This window comes from Triticum aestivum, chromosome 5D (genome assembly GCF_018294505.1).
Source record: "Triticum aestivum cultivar Chinese Spring chromosome 5D, IWGSC CS RefSeq v2.1, whole genome shotgun sequence".
NCBI classification, from domain to species: Eukaryota; Viridiplantae; Streptophyta; class Magnoliopsida; order Poales; family Poaceae; genus Triticum; species Triticum aestivum.
This window is the reverse complement of record NC_057808.1, coordinates 516,192,302-516,213,208: the sequence shown is the minus strand read 5'-3', so window position 1 is coordinate 516,213,208 and position 20,907 is coordinate 516,192,302. Positions and strand designations below refer to the sequence as shown.

At 48.9% G+C, this 20,907-nt stretch overlaps 1 non-coding gene across 1 annotated transcript; it reads left to right on the top strand.

Annotated features, from left to right (window-relative positions):
* The first annotated feature begins 19,027 nt into the window (after window positions 1–19,027).
* Window positions 19,028–19,185, top strand: LOC123126785 (U1 spliceosomal RNA). Its single transcript, XR_006462006.1, has one exon. It is a non-coding gene; the product is annotated as a U1 spliceosomal RNA (small nuclear RNA).
* Window positions 19,186–20,907: the final 1,722 nt, after the last annotated feature.

Sequence of the window (20,907 nt, the reverse complement as noted above, 5' to 3'; positions counted from 1 at the left end):
TCAAATACCCAGGTGCTACTGCGAGCATTAGTAAGGTACACATCAATAACATGTATATCACATATACCTTTGTTCACCTTGCCATCCTTCTTATCCACCAAATACTTGGGGCAGTTCCGCTTCCAGTGACCAGTCCCTTTGAAGTAGAAGCACTTAGTCTTAGGCTTAGGTCCAGACTTGGGCTTCTTCACTTGAGCAGCAACTTGCTTGCCGTTCTTCTTGAAGTTCCCCTTCTATCCCTTTACCCTTTTCTTGAAACTAGTGGTCTTGTTAACCATCAACACTTGATGCTCTTTCTTGATTTCTACCTTCGTCGATTTCAGCATCGCGAAGAGCTCGGGAATTACTTTCGTCATCCCTTGCATACTATGGTTCATCACGAAGTTCTACTAACTTGGTGATGGTGACTAGAGAATTCTGTCAATCACTATTTTATCTGGAAGACTAACTCCCACTTGATTCAAGCGATTGTAGTACCCAGACAATCTGAGCACATGCTCACTGCTTGAGCTATTCTCCTCCATCTTTTAGCTATAGAACTTGTTGGATACTTCATATCTCTCAACTCGGGTATTTGCTTGAAATATTAACTTCAACTCCTGGAACATCTCATATGGTCCATGACGTTCAAACCTCTTTGAAGTCCCGATTCTAAGCCGTTAAGCATGGTGCACTAAACTATCAAGTAGTCATCATATTGAGCTAGCCAAACTTTCATAACGTCTGCATCTGCTCCTGCAATAGGTCTGTCACCTAGCGGTGCATCAAGGACATAATTCTTCTGTGCAGCAATGAGGATAATCCTCAGATCACAGATCCAATCCACATCATTGCTACTAACATCTTTCAACATAATTTTTCTCTAGGAACATATCAAAAATAAACACAGGGAAGCAACAACGCGAGCTATTGATCTACAACATAATTTGCAAAATACTATCAGGACTAAGTTCATGATAAATTTAAGTTCAATTTATATTACTTAAGAACTCCCACTTAGATAGACATCCCTCTAATCCTCTAAGTGATCACGTGATCCATATCAACTAAACCATGTCTGATCATCACATGAGATGGAGTAGTTTCAATGGTGAACATCACTATGTTGATCATATCTACTATATGATTCACGCTCGACCTTTCGGTCTCAATGTTTCGAGGCCATATCTGTTATATGCTAGGCTCGTCAAGTTTAACCTGAGTATTCCGCGTGTGCAACTGTTTTGCACCCGTTGTATTTGAACGTAGAGCCTATCACACCCGATCATCACATGGTGTCTCAGCATGAAGAACTTTCGCAACGGTGCATACTCAGGGAGAACACTTATACTTTGATAATTTAGTGAGGGATCATCTTATAATGCTACCGTCAATCAAAGCAAGATAAGATGCATAAAAATATAAACATCACATGCAATCAATATAAGTGATATGATATGGCCATCATCATCTTGTGCTTGTGATCTCCATCTCCGAAGCACCGTCATGATCATCATCGTCACCGGCGCGACACCTTGATCTCCATCGTAGCATCGTTGTCGTCTCGCCAATCTTACGCTTCTACGACTATCGCTACCGCTTAGTGATAAAGTAAAGCATTACAGGGCGATTGCATTGCATACAATAAAGCGACAACCATATGGCTCCTGCCAGTTGCCGATAACTCGGTTACAAAACATGATCATCTCATACAATAAAATTTAGCATCATGTCTTGACCATATCACATCACAACATGCCCTGCAAAAACAAGTTAGACGTCCTCTACTTTGTTGTTGCAAGTTTTACGTGGCTGCTACGGGCTTAGCAAGAACCGTTCTTACCTACGCATCAAAACCACAACGATAGTTTGTCAAGTTGGTGTTGTTTTAACCTTCGCAAGGACCGGGCGTAGCCACACTCGGTTCAACTAAAGTTGGAGAAACTGACACCCACCAGCCACCTGTGTGCAAAGCACATCGGTAGAACCAGTCTCGCGTAAGCGCACGCGTAATGTCGGTCCGGGCCGCTTCATCCAACAATACCGCCGAACCAAAGTATGACATGCTGGTAAGCAGTATGACATGCTGGTAAGCAGTATGACTTATATCACCCACAACTCACTTGTGTTCTACTCATGCATATAACATCAACGCATAAAACCTGGCTCGGATGCCACTGTTGGGGAACGTAGTAATTTCAAAAAAATTCCTATGCACACGCAAGATCATGGTGATGCATAGCAACGAGAGGGGAGAGTGTTGTCCACATACCCTCGTAGACCGAAAGCGGAAGCGTTAACACAACGCTGTTGATGTAGTCGTACGTCTTCACGATCCGACCCATCAAGTACCGAACGTACGGCACCTCCGAGTTCAGCACACGTTCAGCTCGATGACGTCCCTCGAACTCTGATCCAGCCGAGTGTTGAGGGAGAGTTTCGTCAGCACGACGGCGTGGTGACAATGATGATCTTCTACCGACGCAGGGCTTCGCCTAAGCACCGCTACGATATTATCGAGGTGTAATATGGTGGAGGGGGGCACCGCACACGGCTAAGAGATCAATGATCAATTGTTGTGTCTATGGGGTGCCCCCCTGCCCCCGTATATAAAGGATCAAAGGAGGGAGGTGCGGCCAGCCTTGGGGCGCGCCAGGAGGAGTCCTACTCCCGGTGCTCCCCCCTTTTCCTAGTTGGATTAGGACTTGGGAGGTGGGAAAGAGGAGAGGGAGAAGAAGGAAGGGGGCGCCGCCCCCTTCTCCTTGTCCTATTCAGACTAGGGGGAGGGGCGCGCGGCCCAGCCCTAGCCGCCTCTCCTCTCTTCCACCTAGGCCCACTAAGGCCCATTATGTTGTCGGGGGGTTCCGGTAACCTCCCGGTACTTCGGTAAAATCCCGATTTCACCCGGAACACTTCCGATATCCAAACATAGGCTTCCAATATATCAATCTTCATGTCTCGACCATTTCGAGACTCCTCGTCATGTCTGTGATCACATCTGGGACTCCAAACAACCTTCGGTACATCAAAACATATAAACTCATAATATAACTGTCATCGAAACGTTAAGCGTGCGGACCCTACGGGTTCGAGAACTATGTAGACATGACCGAGACACGTCTCCGGTCAATAACCAATAGCGGAACCTGGATGCTCATATTGGCTCCCACATATTCTACGAAGATCTTTATCGGTCAGACCGCATAACAACATACGTTGTTCCCTTTGTCATCGGTATTTTACTTGCTCGAGATTCGATCGTCGGTATCTCAATACCTAGTTTAATCTCGTTACCGGCAAGTCTCTTTGCTCGTTCTGTAATACATCATCCCGCAACTAACTCATTAGTTACAATGCTTGCAAGGCTTATAGTGATGTGCATTACCAAGTGGGCCCAGAGATACCTCTCCGACAATCGGAGTGACAAATCCTAATCTCGAAATACGCCAACCCAACAAGTACCTTTGGAGACACCTGTAGAGCACCTTTATAATCACCCAGTTACGTTGTGACGTTTGGTAGCACACAAAGTGTTCCTTCGGTAAACGGGAGTTGCATAATCTCATAGTCATAGGAACATGTATAAGTCATGAAGAAAGCAATAGCAGAATACTAGACGATCAAGTGCTAAGCTAACGGAATGGGTCAAGTCAATCACATCATTCTCCTAATGATGTGATCCCGTTAATCAAATAACAACTCTTTGTCCATGGTTAGGAAACATAACCATGTTTGATTAACAAGCTAGTCAAGTAGAGGCATACTAGTGACACTCTGTTTGTCTATGTATTCACACATGTATCATGTTTCCGGTTAGTACAATTCTAGCATGAATAATAAACATTTATCATGATATAAGGAAATAAATAATAACTTTATTATTGCCTCTAGGGCATATTTCCTTCAGTTACAAGGGAGGAGGTCTATATATCCGAATTGCCAAGCTTGCCTTCCACGCAAAGGAGAGTCCCATCCGGACACGGGGCGAAGTCTTCGATCTTGTATCTTCATAGTCCAACAGTCCGGCCAAAGGATATAATCCGGCTGTCCGAGGACCCCCTAATCCAGGACTCCCTCAACTGTACTAGTAGTAATTGTTTTTCTGGGTAGCTGTCGAGTGTCTCCACTGTACTAGTAGTAATTGTTTCTCTGGGCCCAAGACAAAACAGCCCATCCACCCTAGTAAATAGTAAAATCAATTCAAAAGTCCATATCTTTACTGAATGAGAGGCGCTACCCACACCCAGCACACCGCCCCCCAAAAAAACCTGGGTGTTCTTCTTCGTCCTCACTCCCACCCACCTCACGTTAGCTCGCTCCACTCATACCCCCAAATTCCTCACCTCACTCCTACAGAAAACCCCAGCTCCCCTTCTTCCTCACTACTACAGAAAAACCCCAGCTCCCCTTCTTCTTCACTCGCACTGCAACTAGGCTCGTCATTCGTTACTCTGCTCAAATCCGTGAGCACGACGTGACGCCCTCGAGGAAAATGGAGTCGGCTGACCCTAGCGCCAAGAAGATGAGGCTCCCGCCAGCGGCGACGCCTGTTGTAGATCCCGCACCCGGCAGCGCAGGGAGAAGCGGCGACCCAGCCCCCACCGGATCCCAGGAACCCATAGAATCCCGGGTGGACCGCATCAGCGATCTCCCGGACGCCGTCCTAGGGGAGATCATCTCGCTTCTCCCCACCAAGGATTGCTGCCGCACCCAAGTCTTCTCAATTCGATGGCGCCCTCTATGGCGCGCCATGCCCCTTAATCTCGACTGTCGTCAGCTATCTCTCTTCAATGATTTTGAAATCCCCAGAGCCATCATCTCCTCCCACCAGGGCTTCGTTCAAAGCCTCTGCATCCCATCATGCTACCTGAGCAAGCATACCATGCCCTGCACGGTGGACGCCTGGCTGAAATCCCTTGAATTCACATAACTACAGCTGCTTGAGTTCTACTATTCCCCTGGAAATCACCTACCAGATACCGAACGCCATCTACATGTGCCCTCAGCACCGATGTCCATCTCGCGGGTTTCCTCCTCTCTCCACACCGCCACCTTTGCGCTGTGCGACCTACCAGACAATCTGGTACTAAACCTTCGACTCCCATTTCTCAAGAAACTTTCCCTTGTGCGGGTTCGTATATCGGAGGCCTCATTGCACAACATCATCCACTCCAGTTGCCCTGCCCTGGAGTGCTTGGTGCTTGTTTTCACAGTTAGAATCGGTTGTCTCCAAATAAAGTCGCCTAACCTTGTAAGAATTGGAATTTGTTTTGACGGAAGGCGGCTCATCATCCAAGATGCCCCTTCACTTCAAAGGTTGATCCTTGATTCTAGTTATTCACCGTCGCAAAAAACCGTCCTCTCTGCGCCTAAACTGGAGACCTTGGGTGTAATACATGATCTCTGTGCTCATTTCAATATGGTGTTTGGCTCCACAGTTCTTCAGGTGTGTACTTTACATTATCATCTACACTTCTAACCATAAGCTGCAGTTTAAATTTCTGCGCATAAGTTATATGTCATCTTGGAGTACACATTCTGTACTAATATTATGTTCTATGCTCAATGAAGAGTTTCTCCATGGATGGCCTATCAATGGTGCTGGATTCTGTCAAGATCTTATATATCCAAATGAATAGTTTTGATCTGAACAAGATTATTGGCTTGCTGCAATGCTTTCAATGTCTGGAGAAGTTGTATATAAAGGTGATAATTTCACGCACATTGGAAGCCCGCATATAGTGTACTAGAATTAACCGATCAGGTGTTGCTCTTTCGAAACTCTTTTTTTAGACCTTAACTGTTTTCAATCTTCATGTCTATTTAGGCAACAGGACGGGGTAAGAAAGTTATAACCAATCGGTGGATTCATAAGCATCGGGATTTTCTCACTTCTCATGAGATTCGATTGAAGACAATAACGCTAGAACGACATGTAGCCAACCGTCCAAACACTAGATTTGTCACATTCTTCCTGCTGAATGCGAGGTTACTATTGTCCATCAGGCTTAAGTTTATCAGGAGCATGGTTTTGACGGATGGGTATGTGGAAGAGCAAAAAAAGGAGTTTCAGGTGGGCGAAAGAGCTTCTAAACGTGTCGGGCTTCTATTTACAACATATTGTGGTCATAATCCAGTAAATTTTAAGACCCAGGATGTTCATTCTATGGACCTGACCGATCCATTTGACTGTGACTGCCAAAAATAGTGCTGGAGTTAGATGTTGTTGCCCTTTTCAACCTGGGTTTTTTTGTAAACCTGATGAACAATTAACCCTCGTGCTTTTGTACAGTTCGTAAGCTGGAGTTAGATGTTCTTGCCCTTTTCAACTCGGCTGTGACTGTCATATTTTCTTTGAAGCAAAGCAAATGGCTTGCCAGTCGTTTAATTTAAAGTGAAATATTGTAACAACTAACAAATCCCAACCAAGGGAAATAACATCACTCTCGCCGGCTGCTTGAGCTCACTGTGCATTAAAGAAGCCAAGTGATTAGCCCCCACCAGCACCCACAAACTTATTTCCAACTAGCACATCAAATGGGCTGTAAATTTTCATAGGAAAGGCTGCATGACCGTGACGGATTTGGATTCTGACATTTGGGACCCGCGAGGAAATAGCATATCCAAGGTGGTGTCGACTTACTAGCCAGTCAACAAACGATTCGGCCTACCAGCCGTTGGATTGACATCCAACATCTGTCGTGTATTTTCTATCTCCTGTCTTCTTCTTCCTCCAGCCACCCAAACCAAACCACCCCGTCGGCTCCGCCTGCTCCCGCCTCCCATGACTGGCTACGCCTCCGCCGCCCTACCGTATGTACCCTCCAATGTTGGCCAGTCCCTCCCTCTATTCCCCCACATGTCCTGTTATTCTCCGGCGACGTCAGCCCCAACACGCACCCGCACCCAAACCAGTCAACCCTCGTACTCCCCTCCGCCTGCGACTGGACCAGCGCATCTTCCACGGCTCCTGTTCGTTCCGTCCGAAGCCTCGCCGTCGTCCTCCGCCTTGCGGCCTTGGTTCGCTCATCGTGCGCGGTGCACCGCCCTCTTGCGTTGTCAACGTCTTCAACAACCGAGAGGAACAAGGAGATGACTGTACGTGGAGAGGATGATAGTAGGGACCCACCAGCGTCATGGCAGTACGCAAGCAAGTGCCTCTATATTACAAGCCCAAAAATATGGTTCCTCCTAATGGTTGGACATCTAGGGCTCACGCCATTGTCAACGTACTCAATAAACGAGAGAATTCTCTCGCAAAAAAAACGAGATAATTACACTACGAGCGGCTGACACCATGGACCCAGCAGGTCACGCAGTTTTTTTTTGAGGAACAAGCAATTGTTATTTATACTAGCTTTAGTGACGGATCAGGGTAACAACGGGGCTGTGCGGGGGCTGTGGCCCGTCTAGCCAGGGTTTTATTTATGTTTAGCACATCATGAGCCCAGTTGTGTTTTTTTCTTGCTGAAAATGGCTAGCCCAGTTCTATTTTTTTTTTAAGAAATACCCAAACAAGGCCTACTTGCTTTATCAGCCCTGCTGGGCTGCAAATCTTTCAAGACGAGGACAGTTTCATTCGGTTTTCCCAGAAATGGGCTGTAAATTTTTAAAACACATCAAACCGGAAATTAGTTTCAATTTTTTTTCATTACAAGATTTTAAATTCCATTGATTTTTATGCGTGGACAATTATTTGGATTTTATATTTATATAAATTATTTTTCAAAATAGTTTGAATGTGAATCGATATTTTTGGGATTAAAAACAGTTGACCGCACCGAAATATGCGAAAATTCGTATACTTTTTAACCGTGGCCACAATATGGGGTGTAATGCTAACAAAAAGAAGATGGGCTCCAAAAAAATTCTTAAGAATTAGCAAATGGGCTATACATTATTAGAAATAATGCACACGAGAGCAGTGACTGTTGGATGTCCATCCAACGGCTGTCGTGCTTCTTCAAACTCTGCTTTTCCTGCTCCAGCCGCTCAAACAAGCGCCGGCGGGACTGCCTGCTCCCTCCTCCCGCGGCCGGCTATGCTGTCGCGCAGGCCTCACAGCCACACCGTACTCCCATCGCTGGCCTAGCCATCCCTCTACTCACCCACACCTGTTGTTATTCTCCGGGGATGGCAGACGAACTAGTAAACCCTCCTACTCCTCTGTGTAGGAAACAACTGCCGAGTCTTCCCTGGCTCCGTGTCGTTCCCTTCCTAGGCCTCGTCGTCGTCCACCGCCCTGGGGCTCTCGGCGCGGCCTGGTCAACATGGTCAATGAACGACATCCATTGGAAGTGGACTGTACGTGGAGAGGCTGACAGCTGGGTCCACGGCCGCACGCAAGGAAATGCCTCCTTATTACGCGCAAAATAATGATTCCTCCACCTGATAGCTAGGACCCACGGGAAGGGCTTCTGTATTTCATGAAAAAAACATTCCCCCCGCTGACAGGTCGGACCCACCAGCTATATCTTCGCACACAAGGAAGTGCCTCCTTATGACATACAAAAAATGAATACCCCCTGCTAGCTGGGACCCACCATAGTGGGTGGCTGACTTGTGGGCCTACTAAGTTGACGGGGACAGAGGGCTTTGTCAACTTAGTCAATATGAACGATTCTAGCTCCAGTGACCGTACGATGTCCACCCAACGGCCATAGTGCTTCTTCAACCTCTAGTCTTCTTGCTCCAGCCGCCCAAAGCAGCGCCAGTCGTGCCGCCTGCTCCTGCCTCCCATGGCCGGCTGTGCTGCCGCGGAGGCCTCACCGCCCCCATACTACTCCCACCGCTGGCCAGGCCATCCCTCCACTCACCCACACCCTCTGTTATTCTGCAGCGACGGTAGCCTCACACCGCAGCCGAACCAGTGAACCCTCGTACTCCTTTCCGCGTGGGCATCCACTGCCGCGTCTTCCCCGGCTCCGCGTCGTCCCCTTCCTAGGCCTCGCCGTCATCCACCGCCTTGGTGCTCTCGGCGCGGCGTGGTCAATGTGGTCAACGACCGACTTCCATCGGAAGAGTACTGTACGTGGAGAGGCTGACAGCTGGGTCCACGGCCACAGCCCAGTTTTTTTGTGATTTGCCAAGTAAGTCGCTTTGTCAGGCCTGTTGGGCGGCAAATCTTTCAAGACGAGGAGAGCTTCATTTTGCTGGCCGAGAAAATGGCCTATCAGTAATGAGAAATGGGTTGTACATTTTTAAAACACATCAAACCGGCAATTAGTTTCAAATTTCTTTTTTTCATTTTGAGATTTTAAATTGCATTGATTTTTATGCGTGGACAATTTGTTGGATTTTATATTGATATACATTTATTTTTAAAATCAGTTTGAATGTGACTCGGAATTTCGGGATTAAAAACAGTTTGGACCGCACCGAGATATGCAAAATTTTGTATAATTTTTTAACCGTGGCCACAATATGGGTTGTAATGCTAACAAAAAGAATATGGGCTCCAAAAAAAACCTTAAGAATTAGCAAATGGGCTGTAAATTATTAGAAATAATGGCAGATGGGTTGTATGCTATTTTCCACATATTTGAGGCTTTTCTAAAAAAAGGTTGACGCACAAGCAATGACTGTTGGATTTCCATTCAACGGCCGTCATGCTTCTTCAATCTCTGCTCTTCCTGCTCCAGCCGCTCAAACAAGCGCCGGCGGGACTGACTGCTCCCTCCTCCCCTCGGCCAGCTGTGCTGCCGCGCAGGCCTCATCGCCCCACCGTACTCCCATTGCTGGCCTAGCGATCCCTCTACTCACCCACACCTGCTGTTATTCTCCGGCGATGGCAGACGAACCAGTAAACCCTCGTACAGTCGTACTCCCCTCCCCGTGATAAACAACTGCCGAGTCTTCCCTGGCTCCGTGTCGTTCCCTTCCTAGGCCTCGCCGTCGTCCACCGCCCTGGTGCTCTCGGCGCGGCCTGGTCAACGTGGTCAACGACCGACATGCATCTGAAGTGGACTGTACGTGGAGAGGCTGACAGCTGGGTCCACGGCCGCACGCAAGGAAATGCCTCCTTATTACGCGCAAAATAATGATTGCTCCACCTGACATCTGGGACCCACCGGAAGGGCCTCTGTATTTCGCAAAAAAAACATTACCGCCGCTGACAGCTCGGACCCATCAGCTATATCTTCGCACGCAAGTAAGTGCCTCCTTATGACGCACAAAAAATGAATACTCCCCCTGCTAGCTGGGACCCAGTATAGTGGTAGGCTGACTTGTGGGCCTACTAAGTTGACGGGGACGGAGGGCTTTGTCAACTTAGTCAATTTATAGGATTCTAGCTCTAGTGACCGTACTCCAACGACCGTAGTGCTTCTTCAACCTCTCGTCTTCTTGCTCCAGCCGCCCAAACCAGCGCCGGTCGTGCCTCGTGCTCCTGCCTCCCGTCACCGGCTGCGATGCGGCGGAGGCCTCATCGTCCCCTACTACTCCCACCGCTGGCCAGGTCATCCCTCTACTCACCCACACCCCCTGTTATTCTGCGGCGACGGCAGCCTCACACCGCAGCGAACCAGTGAACCCTCATACTCCTCTACGCGTGGGCATCCACTACCGCGTCTTCCCTGGCTTCGCGTCGTCCCCTTCCTAGGCCTCGCTGTCGTCCACTGCCTTGGTGCTCTCGGCGCGGCGTGGTCAATGTGGTCAACGACCGACTTCCATCGAAAGAGTACTGTACGTGGAGAGGCTGACAGCTGGGTCCACGGCAGCCGCAAGAAAGTGCCTCCTTATTACGCGTAAAATAATTATTCCTGCACCTGACAGCGGGGACCCACCGGACGGGCCACCGTATTTTGCGAAAAAACATTTCCCCCCTGACTGCTGGGACCCACCAGCTACATCTTCGCATGGAAGGAAGTGCGTCCGGGCAAAAAAAAACGATTCGCCCCTGACTGTTGGGAACCACTAGCTATATCTTCGCACGAAAGGAAGTGCCTGACAGTCGGGACCCACCTGGTCGAAGCGTACGTAGCGTTGTCATTCTGGTCGCGAACGTGTACGTACATACTGGTCGATGTAGAGCGCGCACGTGTCGTAGTAGAGGCGCGCATGTAGCATGTACACGTACGTACAGCGGCCAGTGTGCAAGAAAGAAAATACGGCCACGTACGTACATACGGGCGGGGTCTCGAATGCCTACTCGCGCATACGTACGGCCAGGGCTCGTGTACATGGCTGGGTCGGAACGGAGAAACAGCGTCGTCGTCGTGTTCATGGGGAGCCAACCGGCTGGGTCGGAATAGAATGTGTCGTCGTGTTCATCGGGAGGGCTTGGACGGAACAGCCGATGGAAACGAGGCTTGGCGTACCGCAGAACGGAGGAAACGACCTTGTGTTCGACCGATCACGTTCGAAACGGGATCCTGTTCATCGGGAGGAGTCTGGCGTACCGCAAAACGGAGGAAACGGACCTCCCACGGTTGAAACGGGGGTCCTGTTGATCGGGAGGGGTGTGGCGTACCGCAAAACAGAGGAAACGGAGTTGTGTTGGAGCGCTACGGTCGAAACGGGGGTCCTGTTCATCGGGAGGGGTGTGGCGTACCGCAAGATGGGACTCCACGGGATACTGTTCATCTCCACCGTCGACCCCCTCCAGCCTCCACGGGTACTGTTCATCCACCGTCGACTTCCTCCAGCCTCCACCTGCGACTGTTCATCTACGGGCTCCTGTTCATCCAGCCTCCACCGCGCGCTACTCCACCGGCCACTTTGTAGGTGTTGTTGGATAGGTTTGCAAGATAATAAAGAGCACGTAAATAAAATCTAGGGGCTGTTTAGATAAAGACACAATAAAGTTAGTGTAGCGAGTGTGGAAAAGTGGTGGTAGGAGTTGCAAAATTGTCCCTGAGCAATTAACTACTTTACTAGACCGATAGCAAGTTTTATGTGGGAGAGGCCACTGCTAGCATGTCATCCCTGACTTGGAATTCTATGCACTTATGATTGAAACTATTAGCAAGCATCCACAACTACTAACATTCATTAAGGTAAAACCCAACCATACCAGGTCCCCCTTCAATCCCGTATGCATCAATTTCTATGCTAGGTTGAAGCTTCTATCACTCTTGCCCTCCAATACATAGTCCTATCAACATACAACTAACCCTATGGTGTGATCCACGCGCGCGCTCATATGATGGGCACCAAAGGACAGCAACATAACCACAAGCAAATTAAACCAATCATAGCAATTCACCAATTACCGATAGGACAACGAAAATCTACTCAGACATCATAGGATGGCAACACATCATTGGATAATAATACGAGCATAAAGCACCATGTTCAAGTAGAGGGTACAGCGGGTTGCGGGAGAGTGGACCATTGTAGATAGATGAGGGAAGGTGATGAAGATGTTGGTGAAGATGATGGAGGTGTTGGTGTAGATCACCGTCGCACGATGATGGCCCCGACGGCGTTCCGGCGCCACCGGAAGAGAGGGGGAGAGGGCCCCCCTTCTTCTTCTTCTTCCTTGACTTTCTCCCTAGATGGGAGAAGGGTTTCCCCTCTGGTCTTTGGCTTCCATGGCATGGGAGGGGCGAGAGCCCCTCCAAGATTGGATCTGTCTCTCTCTGTTTCTGCGTTCTAGATTCTGGCCTTTCACCGTTTCTTATATTCCCGGAGATCCGTAACTCCGATTGGGCTGAAATTTGGACATGATTTTTATCCAGATATTGGCTTTCTTGCGGCAAAAGAAGGGCACCAACCGCCTTACAGGGTGGCCACGAGGGTCAGGGGCGCGCCCCTCTGCCTCGTGGCCCCCTCGGGCATCGTCTCGCGTTGATTCTTCTTCCCAAAAATCACATATATTCCAAAAAAAATCTCCGTCAGTTTTTATCCCGTTTGGACTCCGTTTGATATGGATTTTCTGCGAAACAAAAAACATGCAACAAACAGGAACTGGCACTGGGCACTGGATCAATATGTTAGTCCCAAAAATAGTATAAAAAGTTGGCAAAAGTATATGAAAGTTGTATAATATTGGCATGGAACAGTAAAAAATTATAGATACGACGGAGACGTATCAGCCGCCATCAAGAAGAATCTCGTTAGTGGCTCCCCTCTATGTAAAGAAGGGTCTAAGTTAGTATTTGAGTCTAACAAAGTAGTCGTATCTCGGTATGGACTATTTGTTGGAAAAGGATATGATTGTGGTGGTTTGTTCGGCCTTTCCCTGGAGGATTTCTGTAATAAAGTCATGAACCAAATTCATTCTAATGTGAACGAATATGAGGTTTGGCATTCACGTCTTTGTCACATAAATTTCGGTTGTGTGACGCGGTTAGCTAAGATGAATCTAATCCCGAGTTTCACTTTAGCCAAAGGCTCTAAGTGCCATGCGTGTGTGCAAGCAAAGCAACCTCATAAGCCTCACAAGCCTGCGAAGGAGAGACACCTGGCACCACTAGAGCTCATACATTCAGATCTCTGTGAGATGAATGGTGTGTTGACTAAAGGTGGAAAGAAATACTTCATGACTTTGATTGATGATTCCACTAGATTCTGTTATGTGTATTTGTTAAATACAAAGGATGAGGCTCTACACTACTTTAAAATCTATAAGGCTGAAGTTGAGAACCAACTTGAGAAGAAAATAAAACGAGCCCGGTCTGATCATGGTGGAGAGTACTTTTCTAGTGAGTTCGATTTATTCTGTGCGGAACATGGTATTATTCATGAGAGGACGCCTCCCTATTCACCCCAGTCAAACGGGGTTGCCGAACGAAAAAACCGTACTCTAACAGATTTGGCTAACGCCATGTTAGATACATCGGGTTTATTCAAGGCATGGTGGGAGGAGGCTATATTGACATCATGTCATGTCCTGAATAAAGTTCCCGCGGAGGATAATGAGACTATTCCCTATGAGCAATGGGAAAAGAAAAGAACTACACTCTCTTACTTGTGCACTTGGGGCTGTTTGGCGAAAGTCAATGTGTCGATCCCCCAAAAGTGTAAACTTAGACCAAAGATCGTGGACTGCGTTAATTTGGGCTACGCTAAGAATAGCGTTGGCTATAGATTTTTAGTAGTGAAATCTGAGGTACCTGACCAGAAGGTTGGTACAATTATAGAATGTAAGGATGCTACATTCTTTGAGGATATTTTCCCCATGAGAGATATGCAAAGCACTTCTAGACTGGAATCTGATGAGACTCCTGAACCTGTCATACCGATGGAATACTAAGAACACAACAGTGATGAAAGTTCCACGAAGGATGACGAGGAAGCTCCTATTAGGAGCAAGAGACAAAGGACTGCGAAGTCTTTTGGTGATGATTTCCTCATGTACCTCGTGGATGACGACACTCCCAGTTCCATTTCAAAAGCTTATGCATCTCCGGATGCTGACTACTGGAAGGATGTGGTCCGTAGCGAGATGGATTCCATCATGGTTAATGGGACATGGGAGATCACTGATCGTCCTTATGGTTGCCAACCATTGGGATGTAAGTGGGTGTTCAAGAGGAAGCTTAGGCCCGATGGTACTGTTGAGAAGTACAAGGCTAGGCTTGTGGCCAAGGGTTATACCCAAAAGGAAGAAGAGGATTTCTGCGATACCTACTCACATGTGGCTAGGCTGACAACCATTCGAGTGTTACTCGCTTTGGCTACCTCACATGGTCTTCTCGTTCATCAGATGTACGTTAAGACGACTTTCCTTAACGGAGAGCTAGACGAGGAAATTTACATGTAACAGCCAGATGGCTTTGTAGTAAATGGTCAGGAAAGAAAGGTGTGTAAGTTAGTGAAATCTTTGTATGGCCTGAAACAAGCGCCTAAACAATGGCATGAGAAGTTTAATACAACTTTGACATCTATTGGCTTTGTTGTTAATGAAGCTGACAAATGTGTATACTATCGCTATGGTGGGGGCGAAGGAGTTATACTGTGTCTGTATGTTGATGACATACTGATATTTGGGACCCACCTCAAAGTAATTGAGGAGGTCAAGGCTTTTCTATCTCATAACTTTGAGATGAAAGAACTAGGCGTGGCTGATGTCATATTGAACATCAAGCTACTCAGAGACACTGAGGGTGGAATTACACTTTTGCAATCCCACTATGTTGAGAAGATTTTGAGCCGTTTTGGATATTTGAATTGCAAACCTTCTGCAACACCATATATATGATCCTGGCGTGCGGAATCGAAAGTTCGAAGGCACGACTGTAGATCAATTGAGATATTCTCAAGTGGTTGGTTCACTGATGTACCTAGCTTGTGCTACTCGTCTTGACATCTCAGTTGCTGTGTGCAAACTGAGCCGGTTTGTTTCCAATCCGGGAGATGTGCATTGGCATGCCGTTGAACGAGTCATGCGCTATTTGCAAGGTACTGTGGGCTACAGAATCCATTATTCTGGGTACCTGACGGTACTTGAGGGGTATAGTGATTCGAATTGGATATCTGATGCTGATGAGATGAAAGCCACAAGTGGATATGTCTTCACACTTGGTGGCGGTGCTATTTCCTGGAAGTCTTGCAAGCAGACGATCTTAACGAGATCGACTATGGAAGCAGAACTCACAGGATTAGACACATCATGCGTCGAAGCAGAATAGCTTCGAGAGCTTTTGATGGATTTGCCGGTGGTTGATAAACTAGTCCCGGCTGTCCGTATGAACTGTGACAATCAAACTGTGATTGCCAAGGCTAAGAGTTCAAAGGACAACATGAAATCCACAAAGCACATAAGAAGAAGATTAAAATCTGTGAGAAAATCAAGAAACTCCGGAGTGATAGCGTTGGATTATATCCAGACGGCTAAGAATCTGGCAGACCCTTTTACGAAAGGGCTATCACGGATTGTGATAGAAAATGCATCAAGGGAGATGGGCCCCACGTAAGTTGCCATGGGGGTAACCCAACCTGTGATTGGAGATCCCGTGAATTAGGACCTAGGAAAACAATCCAGCGGTCAACTGAGGAGAGTATCCTTAATTAACCCACTCCGTTGGAGATGCAATAATACTCTCAATTCTGCAAGGCAGGCTGACTTTTGTCTTAATGTGTTCCAAAGCTTATGTAAGCAAGATGCTAACCTGCAGAGCATTCTTTGAAGGAACACACCTATGTGAGCCCAACTGCTGGTCACAGTCTATGAGATTGGGTGATCTCTAGAAAGCTCATGAGAAGGTACGGAGTATGACTAATAAGCTCCACCCGTGGGGTTTAGCCTTTGGCGGCCACGTATCAGCTGACAATAGGCGAAACTTCTGCACGCCAAACTGACAATTCAAGGCATAGTCCATTGTTCAGTTGTGAAGAAGTCTAATCCTATTGCTCTAGGTGGAAGTTCAACTTAACAGTCTCCATTGAAAATTCTGGTTTATCAAACATTGTTTGGAACACTTGACAAACTTATGTGCCTCGAGATCTGGTGGGGGGTTGATGGACTATAGATGGGCTTAGGCCTATATAAGACATTAATCCCTGGTTAATCTCTAAGGCCCATGTGTGTGCACGGCAAGTGGTGGGAAGTGTGGAAAATTTAGTACCATACTGCTACAGTAAGAAGAGTGAGACCTCTTTATAAGGGCTGCTCCATCACTTGCTATTGGGAGCTTGGAAATAGGAGTTGTACATGTGCGCTCCTCCTCCTCCGCCGCCCGCCTCGCCTCGTCACGACGCGCGCGCGCCGCGGGTTGCAGGAATGAGCCGAGCCGAAGCTTATTTTTTGTCGGTCAAGAATGGTTAATTAATCTCGTATTAATTGACGATTCGCTTACGGAAGTACCACTGTCCAAGACGTTGGACCGTGGGCTGTTCGCGGACTCGGTCGTGGGCCTGAGCCCAGGCCCATTTACCCGACGACATATATAAGAAGGCGCTGACCAGTGGAGTAAACCCTAACTCAGTTCACTCACTCCCTCTCGCACAACCCTAGCCGTCATCTACTGTTCCTCTCACTGTGCTGCTTCCGGCGATCCCATCCCGACGACCGCGTGCACGGTTGGTCGGGAGTTCAGGTGCCTCCGGAACCCTGTCGTTCGAGATCCTGCCCGGGAGAACGGCAATAAGGTTTTTGGGGAGCGTCTCGACGCGACTGCTCCCGATCCATCCCCGTCTCCATCTGCCTCTGCTTCCACTACTTCCCCTGCATTGACTCCATGGCTGACGACGAAGCCGCCAAGAAGAAGGCCTCGGCCGATGCTGAGGCTGCCGCTGCCGCCGCCGCGTTGGCCTGGCCAATCGGAGGGTATGACTCGTTCATCCCCTTTTTGCTCGTGCTGGCCGTATATATGCTTGTGGATTAGATTAGTCGGAAAAGTGCTAATATTTCCAACAATCTACGCCCGCCATGGCCCGATAGTTTTTCGCCCACTTTTGAAGCTCCATCTGGTTCAAGTCTTGGTTGTGGCAGTCAATGGGTTGTCTGTAAAACAAGGTGTAGATAAACATATGAAAGATTATACTACATATATTTGTTGTTATATTTTGGTGTACGACAAGAAGTGACATCAGAAGAGCTCCTGGTATGGCAGTGATACCGTGTTCAGTATCAGGATATACTAGAGGGAAGCTTGTTGCGCTTTACATGCTGAAGTTGTAATGGATTAGACTACAAAACTGAAACTCTTTTCAATATCTGACGAGGGGCTGTGTCTCTCGGCGCGGGCTACAGGTGATCGCCCCGCTGGGAAACAGAGGCTACCGGGCCTCCCAGAACGCGTGCCTCCCTTCGCCCCGGCTTTTGGTGTGCTTCGGTTTTTAGTACCACCTCGCCCAGCCGAAGAGCATCGAGAGGAAGAACGGGCTATAAGTCGCTCTGGGCGTTCGGGTTTACCCGAATTTTGGGGTCGGGTATTTCAGGTTTTTTTAATTCGAGTTTTCAAAAACAACTCCCGAAATATCTCTAAAAAAATAAAGCCCGAAATATCGGGTACCCGAATTTTCGGGTTCGGGTAGTCCCAAATTTCTCAAACCATGAACAAAGGTACTTACTGATGTGATTATTTTCCCTCTTCTTCTATTTATTAGTCTATATGAATGATGATTGATTTATACTTACTGATGCTCCATATTCTATTTGAAGTGAGATGGAAACAGTGGGTCAGTGGCATTTACACTTACTTTCATCCATGTTCTATTTGAAGTGAGATAGAAACAGAGCCACACACTTCCAAGTTCCAAAAATAGAGTACATCTGAGTAAGCTTTTAACAACAAGTCAAAAACAGTAGAACACCAACATCCTTCACTGCTTCAAGTTCAGACTTCAGAGGATTACGAACATACTCCCTTCGTTTCAAAATAGATGACTCAACTTTGTACTAATTTTAGTACAAAGTTAGTATAGAGTTGGGTCATCTATTTTGGAACGGAGGGAGTATGTACGAGATATACCTTACAAGATCCTTCGCTGCTTCGATGGCCAGCGACCAAGATCCTTCGCGCCGACGATGCAACACCAGGGACGGGGATGTGGGCCAGCGACCAGGAGTCCGGGACGGCGGGACGGGGGACGGGGGACGGCGGAACGGGACGGTGGACGGCGGTCGGCGGGACAGTGGACGGCGGGACGATGGGAGAGCAGACGGCGGGACGGTGGGCGGCGGGGCGGTCGAGCGGCCACTGAGACCGGTGGGCTTGCGGCGGCGACCGTCGAGGAGCAGCCGGGCAGGCGGGCAGCCGGCATGGCCTGTGGCGGCTAGGGTAGGAACAGTGCCATCGGGCTCGGGGAACTGGGGAATGAGGATTGGGGAAGGGTGAGTGGGGAACGTGGGGACTGGGGAGGAGTTGGCGTCGTTGTGGCCTGTGGAACTAGGAAGGCCGAAACTGGGCCAAGGTAAATGGGCTAGGGAGTGGGATCTGTCTTTTGCTATTCGGGCTTTGGCCTGTTCGGGTACCGGGACAAAAAACCCGAATTTCCCAAAATGATTTCGGGTTTTCATACCAGCCACCCGGGAAATGCATTCGGGTTTTGGGTTCGGGTTATACGGGTTCGGGCTTTGGGTTTTTCGGGTTTGGGCTTCGGGTTCGGGAAAAAACACCCAGGGTGAGCTATAAGACGAGGGTGGGGTGCTACTTTCTCCTTACTTACCTGGACGGGGTCGACGGGCGATTAAGAAGGCCCGTGGCCTGGGTCAATGGCGCACATTGCACTTGGTGGGTGCGTTGGCCCATCATCTCCTCAAGTGGGAGAATGAACGTCATAATTTGTGATAGAGGGGTACGCGTTCGCGCGCCCCTGCCAATCCTTTCAAATTAAATTTTGGTTCCTAGCATGGCTTGCATATGGAGTCTGTTTTTGCAATCCAATCCTTGTCTGGTATGTTTACCGTACATATTCAGTTCTTTGTCTAGTTCTTCTGTTGCTTCTGAATTTCTGATCCAAGTTGCTCTGAGCAACGTGAACGACCTATAACATATAGTATTAACATATGCATGATCTGGTGTTCTTCACCTTCCGGTTACAACCAAGCAAAATTCGGCGACAAATTCACTTCTGCACCCGCAAAAACATGCTGTCAGTTGAAGCAGAGACAAGCACCCCGAATCTAAGCAATGGCCTGAAACTAAGTTCTGGTGGACTGAAAAAACAACACGCGTGCAAACTAAATCCAAACCATGCGCCCGTCCAGTAGGAGAATCCCTTCTTTTTTTTTTTGAAGCCACAGTAGGAGAATCCCTTGCTCGTGCAAACTAAAGCCAAACCATGCGCCCGTCCAGTAGGAGAATCCCTTGCTCGATAAGGCTTCCAGCAAAATAAGAAGAATCAGTGTCTCTAACTAAGCTCTAAACAATGGAGGATGGAACTAGCTGCAAGGACTTCAGAGCTCCCGCCAGCGTGAACATCTACGGCACATACTGCAAAAGGGCCACTGTTCTCTTCTTTGCTGGAAGAGCAATTTTTCGGAACAGACTGGTAGAGCTGGCTTAAATAAAGATGGACAACATTTTCATGCATGCTGAACTCCACGCTGGCTCCGTTCAGGCAGTGTTTTTCTTTGAACATGAGAAAAGAAGAGGCCATTCATTGAACTGAAGGTACACAGCACATGAGGGTTCTGATACAGGTGTGGTACCGCAAGATCGCGACATGTCCAAGATGAACTATCTGCACTACATTGTGCAGCGAGGTGAACATGGGATATATTTCAGTTCCCACCTCCGCTTCGGTAGAAACCCCCCCCCCCCCCCCCTCCCCAAAAAAAACAAGGACGGCCGAGATTGCCCAATACCTCTTCATAATAGAGGGCAGGATGGGCATTTTTTGAAAAAGAGTCCGCCCGCCCGCCCGCCCGCCCGCCCGCCCGGCCCCCGCAAAAAGAAAGTCCGGAGCGTATACGTATATGAATACAGAACCCGCCCGCTACCCCGCCCGCCCGCCAGGCAAAAAAACTGGAACCGCCCCCACCGGCCGCCCGCACGCGACTGCGGACGTGGCGCGCATGCAGACGTGCACACGCAGCCCGCCCGGCCGCCCGCAAAAAAAAGACCGAAGCGCGTACCCGCCCGCCCGCACGTGCCTCCGAACGTGCATGCAGACGTGCACCCGCGATCAATGCGGCATCCCGCAGTCAATGCGTGGAACTGCCCCGCGTCGCCATCCGCGCGCCGCCTCGTCCCATCGGTCGCCGCTGCCGCCCGACAGCCCGGCCGCCTCGCCTGCCGCGCGCCGCCCCGTCCCGTCGCGTGCCGCGGCCGGCCGACAGCCCGGCCGCCTCGCCTGCCGCGCGCCGCCTGCCCGCCTCCCCGCCTGCAGCCGCCTCGCGTGCCGCGCCCGCCTGCCCGCCTCCCCGCCTGCCGCCGCCCTCGCCTGCCGCGCCCGCCTGCAGCACGGCACCGCTGCTGCGCCTCCTCGCCTGCCGTGCCTCCCCACCGACACCCCACCGATGCACCCCCGACCCGCGGCTATATAAACCGGCGCCCCTCGCACGTATCCCCCGTCCCACCGGTGCCCCACGAATCC